General features: G+C 34.0%; 1 long non-coding RNA gene across 1 annotated transcript; it reads left to right on the top strand.

Moving 5' to 3' along the window:
• The first annotated feature begins 13,159 nt into the window (after positions 1-13,159).
• LOC142341142 (uncharacterized) lies at positions 13,160-20,662 on the top strand. Its single transcript, XR_012759104.1, has 3 exons — positions 13,160-13,396; positions 16,829-17,020; positions 20,345-20,662. It is a non-coding gene; the product is annotated as an uncharacterized LOC142341142 (long non-coding RNA).
• Positions 20,663-20,867: the final 205 nt, after the last annotated feature.

Here is a 20,867-nt window from a genome sequence, read left to right as displayed (position 1 = left end):
AACTGTTAAGGTATTTCAGAACTGGAAAGTCTTGCAGCTCTAGCAAGTCTAGAACTGGATTTGGGTAACAACTCAAAGTCAATTCCTACGTGAAAACCAATCTCTGGAGTTAAACTTTGAACTTATAAAAATTTGTAACACGCCACGTTCTCAGCATTTTTATTACTCATTTTCTCTGGGCTCTTAAGAACTTGTCTTGCACCTGGGATGAATTTTGCGTTATTGAAATTTTGCACAATAAATGTATGTGAGAATCAAAAAAATATTTACTGATAAACATAATTGTTTTCATTGATAACTGCTGCTACCTAGTGGTTCTAAATTTATGCAAATGTTGTCAAATTTAGGTGCCTGTTTATTTTCTTTTCAAGCTTAATACAGCAAGAGAACCTAAATTTTTGCTGATCTATTTTGTCTTGACTTAAATCAGAGTGCATTTTGATTGAAATTTAGCGCCCAAAAAGAGATAACAAAATTACGGGCAATTGATTGCTCCGCCCATTTGCAGTAACAAAAAACTGTCATGGGTATGATGCATATAAAGTGAAGTGAAAACTTGGTATACTTATTTGGGCACCAATTTTGCCTTGATACAGAGTGCAAGCAAATTTCTGGACTTGTATTTTTAGTTATGGAATTTATAAAAAATGATTAGAAATTATGGTAGAAGAAATCTTGTGAAAAATATTTTGTGTTTGAGGCAAATATCTTATACCGAACTATAAGTCTAATTCAGTTCTAATCAAGCCAAAATGCAAAAATGTTAGCCTTTTCAGAACTGGAAACTCCTGCAAGTCTGGCAAGTCTTAGGGTGGAAGTGGGTAATACCTGAAAGTCGATTCTTATATGAACACCAACTTCTGGAGTTAAACTATGAACTTCGAAAATTTTGTAACAGGCCACATATTCAGCATTAGTTTTGACTCAATTTCCCAGGGCCCTTAAGCGCTCGTCTTGCATTTGGGTTGACAGTGCTATGTAAATGAATAATATCCTTAGATGAAATTTGCGTTATATAAATTTTGCACACAAAAGATACGTCAGAATCAAAAAATATTTTCTCATAAACAGAAGCGTTTTCATTGATAACTGCTGTTACGTAGTGATTCTAAATTATTGCAATTGTCAATTTTAGATGCTTGGTTATTTTCTTTTCAAGCTCAAAACAGCCAGAGAACCTAAATTTTAGCTCCTCTATTTTGTCTTGATTTAATTCGGAGTGTATTTTGATTGACATCTAGCGCCTGAAAAATGGTAACAATAATAGGGGCAGTTGATTCCTTCGCCCGTTTGCGATAGCGAAAAAAGATCAAGCGGAAAATGCATGTTAAGTGAGGTAAAAACATGCGTTACAAATCAGGCACCATCATTTCCTTGATACAGAGTGCAAGACCTTCGTTTAACTTGTTTTTCTGTTTTAAAATTTAGAAATATTTGTAGCAGAAGAAATCTTGTAAAAAAATGTTCTGAGGCAAATTTCCCATACCCAACTATAAGTGTAAATCAGTACTAATCAAACCCAATTGCAAAACTATTAAGGTATTTCAGAACTGGTAAGACGTGCAAGTCTGGCAAGTCGTGGGCTAGAATTGGGTAACTCCTGAAAGTTTATTCCTAAGTGAAAACAAACTTCCGGAGTTAAACTTTGAACTTCGAAAATTTTGTAATATGCCAGGATCTCAGCATTAGTTTTAAATAACTTTCCCGAGGCACTTGAGAGCTGATACCGCATTAAGTCAACCTAGGACTTGAGTAACTCAATCAAACCCAAAGTGAACCACTTGAAAGGTTTCTATCTGTTTTTGAGAAGTTTTCAGTCAAATTACAGCCCCGAAAAGTCCCATCAACTATCTACTTTATCTGATTTTTCCAATTGACCGTAAAAGGTTCTCAAAACGGGTACAGGAATAAAACCGAAGAAACAAATTCAAATGACTCGTTGATCAGTACACAACTTTTCATTTGTTTACTTTACCGGGTCGAGGTGTCACTAGTTAAATATCCGCGAAAAGAGTAGAAAGTGGGGACAAATTAGAGTTTTCCATATTTTTTCACAGAAAAATTGACCATCAAAATTGAGAAAAACAGTTTAAAATTCAATTTGACTGGTATTCACAATTATTTTCCGAATCAACACTTAAATTAAAAGTGTACAATTCGAGTTAACAGTGAAAAATTCCACCGTTAAAGTGAAATGTCCACTGATAACTCCACAGTTTTCTATTGTTCGCTGTTCTTCAATATTTCCATTTCTAAAAACCGGTGAAATAACGGTAAATTTATTAGATCTAGTTTTTCCTGTTTTCCATTTTTAACCCATTTTTAACGGTGGCTCCCTCGACCCGGTAGATAGTCTACAAGCGGCAGATTTTTGGGCAGTGGGTATCACTGGCCACAAAGGTAAGAGAAAATAATGAATCTTAAAGAAAATGAAGAAAGGAATAGGGTAAAAAACTGTTCGTCGGTCGGCTAGAAAAAGTTCGGGTAAATCCTGAGAATTTTGCACTGTTAGAATATACAACTCTTAAAAAAAGATTTTTTTAAGGGACAGTATGAAGTAAACTGTAAAAATTGACATTCCTCATCAAAAATATTTCTTATTTAGGCACTTTAACTTCCTTTCTAACCCACTTCAATGGAGGAGGAACTATATGCTCAAGTTTTTTGCTCAGTCAATTTTGGCTGATCGATATGATTATCGTATCATTGAAAAGCCCCTAGTGAAAACAAACTTCTGCAGTTAAATTTTGACATTCAAAAGTTTTATAAAACGCCACGTTTTAAGCATGTTGACTCGCTTTCCCGGAGCCCTTGAAAATGGATACCGTTTTACATCAATCTAATAGTTGAGTAGTACAATTTGGTCGTTGTTGGACCAATTTGAAGGTTTTCGTCCGTTTTTGAGCAGTTTTCAGTCAAATCACAGCCCCTAAAATGCCACAATCAAAGATTTTAAAGGAAAAAACTAACATTTTTTAACTGATATTATCAACAAACTGCAGAAAATTCTTAAGACGGATAAAAGAATAGAAGCAGAAGAAACAGATTCAAATGACTAAAAAATCAGTACGCATTCTTTAATTTGTTTAATTTCCCGTGTCGAAGCGTCTCCTGTTAAATATTGGCAAAAAGAGCAGGAAGAGGGGGACAAATTAGGTTTTCCCATCCTTGATCCACCGGATTTTAAACGTGGAAATTGCGGGATGACGTTAGAAAATTGCCGAACAAAAGTGAAATTAACAGTTGATGTTTCATTTTAACGCTTGTATCAACAAAAGGTTTTTCGAAATAAGTCTGAAACTAACAGCGAATTTTTCGATTTGGCGGTGAAAATTTCACCGTTAAATTGAAATGTCCACTGATAAATTTATTGTTTTCGTTTTCCTACATTATTCAATATTTACACGCTTAAAAATTGGCGAAGTAACGGTGAATTATTTAAATCTAATTTTTCCAGTTTTTCTCTTCTTTTAACAGAATTTTAACGGTGCACGCCTCGACCCGAGAGATAAGCTACAAACAGCAGAGTTTTAGGGCAAACTTCCCCAAAAAATTTTTTTGAGGCAAACTCAAAAAAAATTGTTTCTTTGAGGCAAGCTTCCCATACCGAACTATAAGTCTAAATCAGTACTAATCAAGCCTAAATGCAAAACGATTAAGGTATTACAGAACTGGAATGTCGTGCAATTCTAGCAAGTCATGGGCTTGAATTGGGTAACACCTGAAAGTTTATTCCTAAGTGAAAACAAACTTCTGAAGTTAAACTTTGAGTTTCGAAAATTTTGTAACACGCCTCGTTCCCAGCATTAGTTTTGACTCATTTTCCCGGGGCACTTGAGGGCTGATACCGCAATAAACCAACCTAGGACTTGAGTAGCTCAATTAGGCCAAACTTGGACCACTTTGAAGGGTTTTATCTGTTCTTGAGAAGTTTTCTGTCAAATTACAGCCCCAAAAAGCCCCGTCAACTAAATATTTTAACTGATTTTTTCAATTGACCGTAAAATTTTCTTAACAGGGGTAGAGGAAAAAAACCAAAGAAATAGATTCAAATGACTCGTTGATCAGTAAGCATCTTTTAATTTGTTTAGTTTCCCGGGTCAAGGTGTCCACAGTTAAATATCGGCGAAAAGAGTAGAAAGAAATTAGATTTTTCCGTATTTTTCACAGATTTTTAGTCCTTGAAGTAGTGAAATGACAGAGGAAAATTGACAACTAAAAGTGCGAAATACAGTTTAGAATTCAAGTTAACAGTGAAAAATTACACCGTTGAAGTGAAATGTCCACTGATAATTCCGCAGTTCTCTATTGTCCACCGTTTTTCAATATTTCCACACTTAAAAATCTATGAAGTAACGGTAAATTACCTATATCTAATTTTTCCAGTTTTTCCATCTTTTAACCAATTTTTAACGGTGGATGGCTCGACCCGGTAGATAGACTACAAGCGGCAGACTTTCGGGCATTGGGTATCACTGGCCACAGAGGTAACAGATTATAGTGCATGTTACGGAAAATACAGAAAGGAAAAGGATAAAAACGGTTTGTTGGTCAGCAAGAAAAAGCTCGGGTAAATCCTGAGAATTTTGTTGTGTTAAAATATACAACTCTTAAAAAAGTGTGAGTCATTTGGTGCTTTTTAAGAGACAGTATGAACTAAATTGTAAAAAATTGACATCCCTCACCAAAAACACTTCTTGCTTGAGTACTTTAAGTTTCTGTTCAAACCCACTTCAATGGAGGAGGAACTATGTGCTCAAGTTTCTTGCTCAGTCAATTTTGGCTGATCAATATGATCATCGGATCATTAAAAAGCCACCAGTGAAAACAAACTTCTGGAGTTAAGTTTTGACATTCAAAAGTTTTATAAAACGCCACGTTTTCAGCATGTTGACCCGCTTTCCCGGAGCCCTTGAAAATGGATGCCGTTTTACATCAATCTATGAATTGCGTTTTCCTCATAGTTAAACCAATTTGAAGGTTTTCGTCCGTTTTTGAGCAGTTTTCAGTCAAATTACAGCACCAAAAAAAAGCCAAAATCACAGATTTTAAAGAAATCAACTAACCTTTTTAACTGATCTTGTCAACTAACTGCAAAAAATTCTTAAAATGGATATAAAAATAGAAGCAGAAGAAACATATTCAAATGACTCAAAAATCAGTACGCACCTTTTATTTTGCTTAACTTCCCGTGTCGAGACGTCTACCGTTAAATATCGGCCAAAGGATTAGGAAGAGGGGACAAACTAGGTTTTCCCATCCTTTATTCACCGGTTTTTAAACGTGGAAATTGCGGGATGACGTTAGAAAATTGCCGACCAAAAGTGAAATTAACAGTTGATGTTTCATTTTAACGCCTGTATCAATAATGGATTTTTCGAAATAATTCTGAAACTAACAGCGAATATTTCGATTTGGCGGTGAAAAATTTCACCGTTAAATTGAAATGTCTACTGATAAATTTACCGCTTTCGTTTTTCCACCGTTTTTCAATATTTCCAAGCTTAAATATTGGCGAAGTAACGGTGAATTAATTAAATCTAATTTTTCCAGTTTTCTCTTCTTTTAGCCGATTTTTAAGGGTGGACACCTCGACCCGGATATAAGCTACGAGCAGCAAATTTTTGGGCAGTTTGTGTCACTGAACAAAGAGGTAACAGATTATACTGCAAGTTACAGAAAATACAGAAAGAAAAGTTTAAGAAACGGTTCTTCTGTTGGTATGAAAAGGCTCGGGAAAATACTCAGAAAATTGCAGTGTTAAAATATAGAACTCTTAAATAAGTTTGAATCATTTAAAGCGTTCTTATGGACAGTTTGAACTAAGCTATGAAAACATTGAAATTCCTCACCAAAAACACTTCCTGCTCAAACACTTTAAGTTACTCTTCCAACCTACTTCAATGGAGGCGAAACTATGTGCTCAACTTTTTTGTTCAGTCAATTTTGGCTGATTGATATAATCATTGTTCGTGGACGTGAAAGGAATCATTAGAAAACGCCTACAGCGTAGAGGATAGAGAAAAAGGCTTCTCTGAATTCCGCTAGTTCCAGAAAGTTGATGAGTTTTAAAATTTTGTGAACATTTGAATAATATCCATTGTTTTTTATCACCGTTTAGAGAACTTTTGTCCGTTTTTGCACCAATTTTGCAAAGTTTTCAAAATTGGTTACAATAGTACTATTTGTTACGTCTATGAACAGAAAGGAGGCTAGCGGGTTCGGTTAACATGAAATTTTTAGCTCTAAATTTGCCTAATTTTTCAAAAATGAGCCTTTTTTCCTCAAAAATGGAACAAGATTTGCTTCTTTAGCCCACTTTTTCAAACGTGCAGCAAATACAGAGTTGAAATTTGCTGACACTTTTCGAGATAAAATCACAACAAAGTTTTACTTGCCCTTCTTCTGAGAGCGTTCCGGAATAAAACTTAGGCCTCGTTTTTGCTAGCTTATTACCATCATTATCCAAAAGGCATCATTTACTATTGATATATTTAAAATTTTGTTGCCAAACTATTTATTTCTGTTACAATAGAAACATTTGAATGTTATTATTCAACGTGCAGCAATATTAGGGCATTGTTTGGTTTCATTGGTTTTGAGACCAAAATGTAACCATTCATTTTGGACGACGTCTTTTTAAAAACGTGTTATAGCGTTTGTTTTTTTCTATGTTTTTTACAGACCAAAATAGTTTCATAATAGAAGTCAATTATTACCAGCTCACCTTTACATACAGATGAGGTCCCATGTTAGCATTTTATGTTTTCAGACAGAAATCAATGCTTTTCTTTATGACTTCCACATTTTGTTTTCGTAAAATTGAATTGGATTCTTGTATTGCCCGTATTTGTTGCCCTTTTGCAGTGTAAACAGTGAGTATAAACAATAAATTTTAGAGTTGGCATGAGGTCCTCCGATGGAATAAGTGAAGCTGTATAATGCTCTCAGTGGACAACTAATGACTCTTATGTCTTCCATATTTTTTTCCTAACAAAAGTCTCAGTCATCTTTTGAAGTTTTCCACATTAATTCTAAATTACGTCATTCTTTTGCTTAGTTGCTGTAAGTAAAGGTTTAAGGTTTAATACATTTTATAGAGAATGAAAGTTTTATTTTTCTAGTGCTTGTCATTTTCAATTAAAGGTTTTTCATGGCTCTGATATCATGAGTGTTCATTGATTTTTTTTCGGACACTCGCCCATTTTTGAATGTTTATTGTTGAATTGCCAGATTATCACTGTAATAACAGGCCCACTTGTTATGAAATATGAGACAGTTGAACATAATAATTGCTACATAGTAATGGGCACATTTTGATGATTTCGGTGGATAGCTAATTGTTTTACTGGCTGTGCAAAAAATGTTTCTGAAAAATTTGATAGATTGTTTGAACTCTTGCAATTTTTTTTTGCTTTTCGACAATTTGTAACTTAGTCTCATCAAGACATGTGCCATTCACATTATTTAGATGAATCAAACATTAATCACCTTTGTTGTACGTTGCAGTTGATGGTATTATGGCGCAATGAGCGCAGAGTTTAAATCAAAGGGTGAAAATCAAGAAATGAAGTTACACCCTCTGTTTCCTAAAAGGCAACTGCTAGAAAAATTCCAGTATTGATTGAAATTGAAAAGATAATAAAACCGTTGATTTTTTGAAATCTGAAACCTATATTTGAGAAGTTTTCTGGTGGATTTTTTTTCAAGATGCGTCAACACCCATAAAAAATTGCTTAAGCTCTTTTCTCGCACAATTGGCGTTCTAGATTTACTGATGCAAATGATAGCCTCCAAAATTTTTTCAGATCTGTTCTCATGCTCCTCCAAATGTTGAGAGCATTCTGACAGCAAATTCACAGTTCACTAGATTACTAGAGAGAAAGGATGCTGGCGAAATACTCACTGGGATGCTCCAAAATCTTGTGCACGCAACTTCTGCCCATTGATTTTGTTTATTTTCTCAGCGTTAATTTAACGGTGGAATTTTTAAGCGAGGCTTCCTTTTTTCCGTAAAACTTTTCTAAGTAATTAAGAAAAATAGCAGCGGAAATATATTAAAGCTATGGAAGTTAATTATATTATTTTCTCATTTAAAACAATAGAAAGTTCTGGAGCTGATTTTTTGATGAAGTAATTAAGCAAAATATGAGCCAAAATATATTAAAGCTAATGAAATTAATCACAAATTTTTCTCAATTCAAACAATCGAGATTTTTGGAGATGATTATTTTTTCACCAGCTGTAGACAGCATTTTCAACTTGAAAATCAAATTCACAGTTTATATTAGGTCACGATGATGCTCCAGAGACTTCGGTTTCCATAGAACAAGTGTTCCAACAATAATTTAGAGATGCTGGAGCATCTATGCGCTGTTTGCTTTTCTATTCTCCAGAGCAAAAAAAATTGTCTAAGTTTTGAGAGAATCAAAAGCAGAAGTATACAATAAGTATTCGAATGTACTCTTGAAGGATATAAAATTTAATTCAAAACAACCCATTTTTTTGGGATTCTTTTTGGTTTTAATCTAGCATTTTCAACTTAAACTTCGAATTCATGGTTTACTGAAAATCAAAAAAAATCAAAAGAGCTCAAGAAAGCTCACGTCGAGGATGTTCCAGAAACATTTATTTTTGATTTTTGCTATAATTTCGCTGGTACTGCATGTAAAATGTCAATTGTTTCTGTAATATTCCAACATTACTTGAGAAATGATTGGTAATTTTTGCGAGCATTTTTGTTTTTACTTCTTCTGACCAAACAGGATCATTTTCTTTGCAATCAAGACACAAATGAGTGCTAATATCTAAAAGCTCATGAAATTTAGATAATAATTTTATAATTAATAATCCAATACAATCAATTCGAACAATTGTACGTATAAATTGCTATGCATTTTTCCCCTTCTTTGGCTACTGTTTCTTCCTATTGTTTTCAAAACTGTAACAACTTTGGTCTCGATTTGTTTTTCTTTTTGTTTGAATTGATGCAAACAGATCATCTTCGCAGCTTATATTATTTACGCATCTATGCTGGATTTCCCAGATCAAGTCATCAAAGTAGAATCAATCTGCTTTCATGAAACTATGAACAATTTTTTAAAAAGCTTTGCAAAACTTTTTTGCTTTTTTCCTCTCTGAACGGAATATTTTTGCTTCGTCCAAAGTTCTGCTCAATAAATTTTCTGCCGATATTGGTTTTATTGAAAGAGATTGATCAATTTGATAACAAAAGTTTTTGTCAAACAATTTGGATTTATTTGTTAATTTCTTCAAATAATTCAATTTTTTTCTTATCTTCCCCCTCAAGTCTGCGGGACAAAACCAAACTTTAAAAAAAGGCCTAATTGTTCAACATTTGGTAACTATAAAACGATGGATAAGCGAAACAAAAAAAATATTTGTGTGTTATTTGTTTAGCAACTTTTCCAATTTCCAAGAATCATTTTTGTTTTGGTCTGTTTGGAGTTGAAGGTTTCAGGAGTTGTACTGAGGTGATGATAATTTTGACAGATTCTTTGCAAATCATCTGCGTAGAAAAAAGTAACCTTGATTGATTCCAGTCTGATGAATCAGTGTTGGAAAACAATGAGAGAGTAAGTAAATATATTTCAACTACGAAAAACAAATGACGCATTTCACCTTCAACATCACTGCTCAAATACAAAATTATGTCATTCACGTTCTTAACCATTTCAATAACGTATTTGTTTTGATGAAGGTTGGAAGCAAAAGAAAAAAGAAAAAGAAAAAAGTCTAAAATTTCAATTTTGATCTCATTTTTGCAAATTTTTTGCAACTTCTGACTCTGAAACAACTGTTTTCAAACTATCATACTGTTCAACTTAATTAGTTTAAAAGAACTTCAAAAAATAAGTTAATAAAAACAGAAAGTACCTAGAAAAACTTGAGAGGGGATCTTTTCCGTTTGTGCCCCACCCCCAAGCTTAGTGGGGGTTTATTATCACCCCCAAACGCACGTGCCATATTTTAACAGATTATTATAGTGTGAAATGACACGTGCCTTGCAGCGGATGAGCATAACATACTGGCGGTAGGAACGGAAAAGATCCCAGAGAAGGATAGAGAGGGAGAAAGATTGAGAGAGAGAGAGAGAGAGAAATAATCAAAACAAAAAGGTAACCCTTTCTGGATATTTTCCGTTCCGTTTAGTGGGTTCATGTTAATTGCACCCCCAGAAGCACGTGCAAATTTTTTACGCAAGGATTTACTGTGTAATGGCAAGTTCTCTGGAACTGGGGGAATATAACCTACTGTGTGGGGGCACAAACGGAAAAGATCCCCTTTTCTTAATTTTTCCCCAAAACACTTTGAGTTACCAATTCCCACTTAAAACTACACAATCGTAATAGACCAAAAGTAGTAGAAAAACAAAAAAAAAAGATAACAACTGTTGAAAAGCCGCATGTGTATAAATTTTTTGAAACAAATCGGATTTTTATACCCTTTCGTGCTCTATCTCTCAATGCATAAGAAGGAACAAGGAGAATGAGATCTTGTTTCCTTTTTGTTTCATTGTTTCACCACTTTCATTGTGTTGGTGAACTGTTTTTTAAGATGCCTTAATACCTTTTTCTAATAACTTTAAAGCATTCGAGCCGTGGTGAACATGGAAAGCTTGCCGGAGATAAATTTAAAATAGAAGCCCCCTTTTTCAATCTCCAAATGGTGCTGTTTTTCTTGTTTTTCTCCTTTTCTGAGGTTTTAAGAACGAGTCGGGTCTTCAAGTGACATTTGTTAAAACCCATGGTATTCTCTTGAAAGCCAGAAAGGTTTTTTTATATCTGTTTTCTGATGTATATCTTATTTTAATGGAAACTTATTTACTAAATATTGTAGTGATTTTTGCAAATTTAATATTTCAATTTTTGCATCAGTTTTAGAGGTTTTTGATGTTAAAGGGACACTTAATTATAAGGGCTTGATTACTGGATATTTTGTGTTGATAGCGAAATAGTTTTGAAGATTAATATTGGCAATTTTAGAAAGTTTTCATTTAAATTTGCTATTTTTTTCAGTTTTCCTATTTTTTTGTTTTTTTAAAAAAAAAATTAAAAGATCTAATTATCAGGAATATATTTTAGCTTTCACTTGCTCATCATTTGGTCTGCTGCTCATATAATTTTGTGCTTGCTTTTTCTTTTAACTCTTTGGATTGTGTTTCAGGACTTTTCCTGCCGTTTTTTATATATTGTTCATCAGTTTCTCCTGTGCTTTTTATTTCACCTGCTGCTTTGAGTTTCACACCTGATTTCAGTCAATTTACTTAATTTCGTCTTCGAGTAACAGAAAACAAGAGCAACGCAGATTAGCTATTCTCAGCTTACGGAGTGCGACTATTAAAATGGTTAGTTTTGACTTGTGATTTCCTGAAGTTTCCCAATCAAGTACGTTTCAGCTTTTCTGCATCTGCATCTGTGGCGATTGCTGCGTATTTCTTAGACTCTTCTGATAAGCTTTTTTTCGCGTTCTGTATCCCTCTCATTTCATAAAAACTGGCGAATAAGCGTTTTTTTGCAACAAACAAGCCTTTTTTGTTTGTACTGCAGTCTATTTTTGTGAATTAGAAAGCTGATATCTATTCTTGCCTATTTTAATTGTCAAGAAGCCTCTTTAATGGTCAGCATCCAAGACCAGCAGTTGGGAAAATTACTTTAAAGGTATAAGGGCGAAAGAAGGCCCGAATTGTTTGCTTCCCTAGTCGAGTTTACGCGCAAATCTTGTAAGATCTTGTAAGAATCTTGCAAAAAGTGCTTATCTTGTAAGACTCTTGCAAGAGAAAACACCTATCTTGCAAGATTCTTACAAGGGAAAACGCCTATCTTGTAAGATTCTTGCAAGAGAAATCGCCTATCTTGTAAGACTCTTACAAGATTACATGCCTATCTTGCATTTAACGCCTATCTTGTAAGATCTTGTAAGAATCTTGCAAGACTCTTGTAAGATTATACAATTTGGTACAAGACTCTTGCAAGTTTCTTACAAGATCTTACAAGATAGGCGTGTAAGCTCGACTAGGGTTCCCTCTGAAAATTTTCAATAATCTTTTCCACGCAGTCATTATACTGACTTTTCGAAAGCAGATGCGTAAACAGAATAACAGGAACAGTCAACTTACTGAATCAAAAAGATCACACTTAAAATGCAATGTTGATTAGCCATGAATTATTTTTGATCTCCTTGTTAAACGGATATCTTTTCCTTAATCTAGTTTTCATATCGATGGCAATATTTGACAAGATGTTGCAAAATTTCAGCAAGAAGTTGTTTTGAGATGGATTAACCTCCCCGGATCATAGTCTCAGTGTAAACCAGCGCTGAATCCGAGACTTTCCATTCTGCATTTTTACTATGACAAGTTTCTGATCATGTCACTTTTTACCATGACAGAGTAAAAATCAGAGTAAAAAATTTTGAAATCTGAAAAAATTCTGTATAGCATGAAAATGATCATTCGAAATCTTTTAACCAGTATAGACTAAAAGAATTTTATGCCTAACACGTCATAGTTTTAAAAAATTGTGTTATTGAATTTTTGGTTTTAAGTTTTGATTTTAGGTTATAAATTTTCGGTGAAATAACAATTTGTTACGACGAAAGCCAAAATAATTTTTTCCCTTTTTTACATGTTTAACGTAGAAACGGCTTAGAGCTGAAAAGTTTTCCTAAAAAAAACAAACATATACCCAGAATATATCAAGCTCTTGGGCTGATTACAATAATTTGATTAAGATTTAAAAAGATGATATCGGATAAACAAGGATAAACTTGTTTTTTTTTAATTAATTTGAGACCGACGATTTCGACGCTTTCTCAAAAATTTTTTAAAATAAATACAGGGATGCTTAACGATTATTAACCATTTCAGCACCAGAAATCGTTCACACTTTTGTGAAGTGATGACTGAAAAAGGGAATTTATTTTTAGTTCAACAGATTCTCAATATTGTCCGAACATATGGCTACGAAATGTCGACGGAATAAAGAAACAAGTCTTCAAAGATATGTCAAATCAAAATAAAAACACAATTTCAAGTATATATTTGTCATTGTAAATAATGTACCGCGACCAGTTTTTCGCGCTTTCAACAATTTAAGAAAGCAGATATCAAAACAAAAGTAAATTATGCGACCTTTAGACTGTTTTTCTCGAGAAACTTTTAAGATCGTTATTTGCTCAATGTTGCCGGCTAGCTGGATGACAGCCTGGATATGCCGCAGCAACTGTGATAAATAATATTGTTCAAAACTAATAAATTTTGTATCAATATCATTTTCAAAGAGGTTTAACTTAGAAACTTTTTCATTTAGAATTTATTAAATTTGAAAGCAACATCTTCAAACAAGGGCAGGCAGCTTCAACGACAGATATTGAGGTAAATTGTTTTAATGCTCCAAAAGCAGAATTTCTATATAGTTTTTTGACCTAAAAGTAATGATAACTAATAATTTTTCTGTTTCTTCACTCCACCTTATGTTCATATGACTTTTACGCCCTCCATGAGCTCGTGCTATTTTTTTTACTTAAAAACGTGCTATATAACAACATATAATTTCTAAGTGGGGGTCATAAAACACGGAGAAACAAAGTGGAGCCGAAAACAGTAGATTCCACTTTTTTAAGAGACTCTGATATACATAAATCATGCTTAGCAGCATTTATTTTAGGGATCTTTTCCATTTGTGCTCCACCGTACATTATGCCTCCTTACGTCCCGGGTTGAGGAATTCGTCAAAATTTATGGAAAAATGCGCTGACAAAATGCGTTGAGGAATTCGTCAAAATTTATGGAAAAATGCGCTGACAACCGCTGAAAAAAATATTTTTCAGCGGATAAATCTTACACATTAATCCGCTTAATCTGCTGATTTATCAGCACTTTTTTATATAATTTCAGCACTTTTCAGCACATTAAGCTGATAATTATGTAAGATCTAACTGCTGAAAATATAATTTTTCAGCGGCTGTCAGCGCATTTCTTACATAACTTTCAGGTCTTATGTTACACGATATCAGCATTTATCTTATGCATTTTCAACGGTTTCCTTGCACAAGTTGAAACCTTTTGAGTTGTTTTTCCTGCTGTATATTCAGAAGAAGCAACTGTGCAAGACTAAAAAGCCTTGCACTAGGGCAGTTCAACTTAAAAAGAGTCGGATATCTGCCAAAAGACTTCAGAATTTTGTCAAACCTTAAGATAAAGCAGTTATTGCAGCTGCGGTATAAAACCAAATCACTTGATTGAATGAAACCAGGTAGCTTAAGTATAATTATCTTCCTTTCGTTACATATGATGAAAGTTTGACGCTTTTCACTTCGTCTGTTTTTCAAAAAAATGAATTCTAATTTTTAAAGAAAAACAACGCATAGTGTTGATTGATTAGTGGCTCTTCATAAGTGTAAAGGTTGAAGGAGCTTACATGCTGACTACTTTATAAGCAATAGTGAGCAAAAAATTGCACGAAAAATTATGTAAGAAAAGCGCTGAGTCCGCTGAGTTTAAGTTTTTCACAAGTGCTGAAATTATGTGAGAAAGGCGCTGAATCAAATGCTGATTTTATGCAAGAGATGCGCTGAAATGTGCTTAAATATTTTATTTCAGCGGATTCAGCACTTTTTTTTATCAATTTTCAGCGCAATCAGCACAAACCTTACATAATTTCAGCACACTCAGCGGATTTCTTATAAAAATATCCGCTTACAGCTGCTGACCCCTCGACCTGGGGTAAACAATATGGCACGGTCGTCGGGGGATGCAAATAATTTGTACCAGCTAAGCTGGGGGAAGCACAAACTGTAAAGACCCTATTTTTAATTGAATTTTTTAAATAAAATTTCAATTAGTATAAAATTTTTTGCAAAGAGCACACATGTAAGATCGGGGAACGTCAACGGCAATTTTTAAAATCTTTACTGACAAAAACTAAATTTTTCTAATCAGCTTCGTGCATCCAAGTTCGGTATTTATGCGTTCAATTTGTCAAGAATTTGCCCTTCCCTAAAATTTTTCAGAAGTGCTTATTTGGAACCTGACCTATTTATGTTGGCGTGAAACAGTTTTTGGTTTGGGATGAGATCTAAAGCCGAATTTTTTCAAATTACCGGGTGAAATAAGTTAAATGTTTAGCTTTCCACATTTTAAGGTCTGCAGATAATAAATTTCTCAATAAGGTATTAATTTTTTAAAGCGTCCATAGAAGAAGTTGTGCTTTTCCCATTATAGCCCCCAAAGCTTAGTGGTGACAAAACTGAAAGAATGTAAATATAAATTAATCCACTCTTATTCCACTTTCAAATCTTAAAATTGCTTTTTTAAATTACACTATATCCGCCCATTTTAAACGGGGAACTAGCGGTGTAAAAATACTTTTTTGCACTCTTTACACATTTTCCCCATTATTTTTGCGCAAATTCCTTGGCCATAAGCCCCCCTATTACGGTGAAGATACCTCGGGTTGCCACTTAGTAGTTAAACAAGGATCATATTTGATGTCATACAAATCATATCGTATTTCCTAGTACGATCTTTTTATGTCTAGAAAGAAATCATACATGATCCTTGTATGGTTACAAGGAATCATATATGAACCTAGTAAAAATTTCATTTGATATCCTCCAAAAGACCCTAACGTACAATATCATTTGCAAAATTTGGCACTAAAAAAGAGTAAGTTCAAACAGATAACTAAAATTTTGATATTCTCTGAAGTCAGTTAGTAACTGTAATGGCTCAATTAAAAAAAATTAAAATCTTTTGCATATATCAACAAATTGGTTTTGTGAATATGTTGAAATTGCAAGGTTATTCTTATGAAGCACACCAAGAATCAAAAGCGATATAATAATTTAATATGTCCTGCGACCTAAAATTTACGAGAATTTGTGGCACCAGTCAATGTTTTGTTTCATATACGACTTTGTACGATTTCCAAAAAACTTTCTCAACTTCAATGGAAAATGAAAAATCATAGAAAATTTTAGGCTTTGAAATTTTTCCTATGGTCCTTTAATGATTTCCAGGAAATCATATATAATCCTTGCTAATTTCTAGATGACCTAGATGTTTCAATGAATCCTATATGACCTAGTATGACTAATAAGAATTTTTTTGATGAGCAATCCGGTACCATAATGGGCGGCTATAATTTCGTTGGGTGGCTGTAATGGGAAAGACCAAAGAAGTTTGATAGGAACTCTGTTATAATTTCAACCGATAAGTAAATTTTGTCAGCAGGCATTAACAATATGAGTGTTTATCAAAATTCTAGTTGAAAATCTGTCAAGTAAACAAAATGCCCATTTTGAGTACATCAATTTTTATAACTTTGATTGAAAAGAACTGTTATATGATCAGATGCTTGCATTCATAACCAGTTTTAAAAATATTGGAAATAGGTTTCTTTTCAGAAACAATTAAAACCAATCGTCGCCTAAAGCAGTCAGGCACAACACTGTCATCTCTTAAAAATACCGATCAGAAAATCCTTTTCCTGGAAATCTTGTGAAGTGGGGAGATTATTTTAGACATTTCGGCAAATTTTGAAATATTTCAGTCTCTTTTACGCGGGCCAAATCCCTTTTTCGTAATTTCTTCGCCATTTTAGCAAAAAGATGTAAGAAATACGCGGTGAAAATTATTTTTTTTCCACCGCATTTCACCGCATTTCTTGCGAAACTTCACAGACAAACCTCGACCCGGGATATACTCACCGCATTATTCATGTTCAGGCGTTCTGTCAGACTTGTAAATAGATTTTCGAATTATTGATAATTACTTAGAGTTAAATCCGGGTGATTTTTGTCCCAGATTTGGAAAAACATCCAGTTGAAGAGACGAAACGATGCAATTGTTTGCTGGGAACACGATCAATGCGTGTATACTTGTTCTGATGTTTTCGACTCTTGTCAGTGGACTCGGTTTAGCCGGAGTGCGATTGGGAGTACAGTCCTTCGATCATGTTCACATTGATGGTGGTGGTGACTCCGGGGGTTCTGAAAAGTACAACTAAGCCATTGGCAGATTCGACGTCGAGATATATAATTTCAAGCTTCAGATATGACAGATAAATAAAATTTGACACATGTTGTAAGGCAGGTAAAAAACGGAAAAGGGAAGAAATATTATTTACTAAAACTTGCGCGCTTTTTTGTGAAGAAAAAAAACGATACAAAAAAAGTTTAGGTAAATTTACCTGAACAATAATTTGTTCACCTTATCTTTTTTAAGTCCAGGTAACATTTACACTAACTTAACCATAACAAGAGTTTACCTTAACTTTTCCTTGACATAAACTCACCTTAATTTTAACTTATCATGAGTTTACCGTAACTTTTTTCCTTGTGCAGATATAGATTTTCTCGGCAAAACATGCATTGTCCTGGTTAAAGTTCCAGACCCAAGCAAACTTTTATCAGACCACATTAGGCTGCACACCTGTACCCAAAAACATAAATGCAGTAGTACTATGGCGGCGCGATAGTCTGGACAATAGTCTCACATAAATATGATCATAAGTCTGATAATGGCGATCAAAGGACAAAGCCGTAAAGTCTCAAATACGGTCCAAAAAAGTCTGGAAACGGTTTCTGTCTTAGGATATGTCTTAATATTCTGCAAAACTATTGGCGTTAACTCTAGGGGAAGATGCGACGTAATCTTGGTAAAATAACTAAATTCTTGAAAGACAAGCAAAGATCAGGAAAGCTTGTAAATATCTTGACATTTTTCATGGAAAAAGCTCACTATTTATGCTGATCCTTTGATCTATGTAAGTTTCTAGCGTTAGTTATCACCAGGGGTTGTGAAATCCGAACCAATTCGGATCAAAACGAGCTAAAAATTTGTGGCCAGAATATGATTCAAAAACTTAAAGAAAAGTGTTAGATTTTGGCGGCGATTCCATAATATGAACGGTTCTAAAAAAATGTTTACAAAATGCAATAAAAGTATTCAATTATTTGAGAAAAAAGGTTTTATTTGAATTTTTTTATCATCAATTCTTTCGGGGCAATTCAATGGGCATTCTTTAGGTGCAAATTGGACAGGCAAAATGAAAGTTTTGAGGTGCCTAAAAAAACTCTGAGCTTTAGTATTATGGAAAATAGGCAAAAACCAATTAAAACACTTAACGCCTCGTTTCTCATCTACAGTTCATATCTACTTTACGCAATCAAGATCTCAATTATTCCTAAATTATTCTTAGGACCTAATAACCTATAATATTTTTACTTGGCGTGGATTCAATTCCAAAAAAACTTCTAATTGTGGCTAATATTGTTACAAAATTCTTTTCGCGATAATCAAGTTTTTTCCAAATTTTCAATGCTTCTTTCTTGCGGTAGTAAAAATAATACAAATTTCAAGATAAAGTATGGTTAGAAGCTTTAAACACAAAAAGCAGCTGTAAATTTAGCCATAAATTGTATAGAGTGTGTTTCATGTTAAAACTGCTCATTGCAGATTCTATGCAATCATGGCAAGAAAGTGTGCAATCAAACTAAAGAACTGTTTAATTAAATTTAAAAAATTGTTTCAAAATGCTGCTTAATCGATTCTTTTGATACTTCATTTACAAATTTGCTCATTTTTGATAATTTTTACTCTTTTTGTAAAATTCAGATTCATAGAATCAAAATTAATGTATTGAACTATCAGTGAGCAGTTCTGGTGTCCCAGGCTTATGGATAACAAACAATTTCATAACTGTTCGGGCTCTTACGCCAGACAAATTACAAAACACGGAGAGGAAAACTTGGTCATTGTGTTTTTCTTAAAATGTCTAGAGTTTTGCTCAAAATATCGGTCTAGTAATAGTCAATCACCGAGACTCCTAAGCTGCGGAAACGAATATGGCCTTGCATGAGCGACATGACTTTGAGCCGGACATTAATCCGCTATATTTCACAGATCAGCTTTTCTGATCTCTTCTCTAATCAAAAACTTAAAAACAATCATGCTTGTTGATGTGCTCAAAGTGTAATGTGTCTGATATGCACATGGGGCGCATGAGGGGGAAAATTGTGATAGCGGACTAACTCTCACACTTTTGATTTTTTTTCGGTGTCTTGTTTTTAAAGTCATGTGTGATTGATGTCCTTTCGTGATTTAGATGTGAATGCGCATTTAAGATTTACATGCGCCTGGCAATTTGTCATAAGTATAAGAGATGTTTATTTTTTCATTTGATTGTTTAGTTTTTGAAAACCTAAAACAGTAGAGGAAAATAGTGATTCAACTTCAGGATTCCATTAACTTCACCAGCACGCGTACCGAACTCCAATCGTAAATGCAAGTCTCTCATGTAATATATTTTGCTCGCTTTCTCGCCTGAAATTTGCTTTATCGAAGCGTATATTAACGGCGCAAAAGGGGAATGCCAATAAAGTGACATATATCAGTCTATGATTCAGTAATGACGAGGAATTGCATTTATACTGGTCCAGTACTGAAACGCACTTGGAGTTGGGTACGGGTATATACTGAGCAGCCTCACAAATATAATTCACAGTGTCTTCGGCAAAGAAAAATACGATTCTAACAACATCCAAAATTCATTTTTTTTCACTGGATAGTATAAAACCATTTCCAACTATATGATTACAACTCCATAGCGTCACTGTTTGCAAGCTTTTAAAAAAAATTGGAGAGCTTTTTTCCAGTCCCAATTTTTTTAATCAGACAATTTTTGACTCTTTTGACTGCATACCATACTAACTTATATGGTACCATTTTAAAGCTCTTGGCCTCTAGAGTTTCACTATCATTGTAGTGGTATTTATTTTATCGACTTGTAGCCGTCCTGAATCAAACTCTTTAGGAAATCAAACTCTCTAAGAATTCTTAGCCGTCTATTCTTTCACTGATCCTTTGATTTGCATGTTTGTACGTCTTTTTGCAAGAATTGCACTGAAATGCACTGAAACTATGTAAGAAATGTTTTGCAAAGGTAACAATTACATTAAGTTCACCCTACCCTTAGTTCACCGTATTCTGTGTAGATCATGATTTTCTTGGCTTGATTGAGGACCTTCTGTGAATTCTGAGAGTTTTTATGAAAGTTTTGAAGATTTGCACTGAAATGCGCTGGAACTGTGTAAGAAACGCGCAGCAAATTCAGTGGATTTCATACACAGTTTCAGCCCAAATCAGCGTATCATTTCAAATGAATTTTTTGAATTTTAAAAATTTCAAAATTTCAGCGTATTCAGCTCGTTTAAATGGAGCTGTCACCTCGACCCGGAACAAAACTACAAGTCAGATTACCTCTTAGAATCACAAAACTGTTAACTGTGTTTTTTTAAAAATTGTCTGCCTTTGGCTTAGCACCACTACTATCTCCGTGACAAATACAACCGAAGAAATCGTTCCAACTCCAAGTGCAGATGATGTCAGTTCTGTCAACAATCTCCAAAAACGCGCCTTTGATTCGAAAAAGCGTGTCGTCTAAATTGGACCAACCGTTCGATCGAGGCCCTTAAACGAAACTCAGAGACAGAGCTGAATGAAATCGATAAGCGACTTCAAAATAAATTTTCTCAAGACAGCTTGGTAATAAATAATGTGTTGATATATGTTCAAAAACGTTTGGAAAAAATAATGGTCTATCAGGTTGCTAAATAAATGCAAACTGGCGAGTAAATTGGCGAGTAACTTTATTTGTTTCTTTTGTAGATGCTACAATTTAGCAGCATGAAACAGATTGCCTAGCTTTATAGAAGTACAAATTTCTTACACAACAATTTTTGCATCTGTTTAGAAAAGAAACAAAAAAAATAAGGGTCCTATTACTTTTTTCCAGATGTTAGTGATCAATTTCAGTGGTGGTGGGTTAGCGTATTGGGTTCTG

This window comes from Convolutriloba macropyga, chromosome 6 (genome assembly GCF_964194025.1).
Source record: "Convolutriloba macropyga chromosome 6, txConMacr16.3, whole genome shotgun sequence".
NCBI classification, from domain to species: domain Eukaryota; kingdom Metazoa; phylum Xenacoelomorpha; order Acoela; family Convolutidae; genus Convolutriloba; species Convolutriloba macropyga.
Note: the sequence above shows the minus strand (reverse complement) of the source record. Positions and strands in the feature narration are given on the sequence as shown.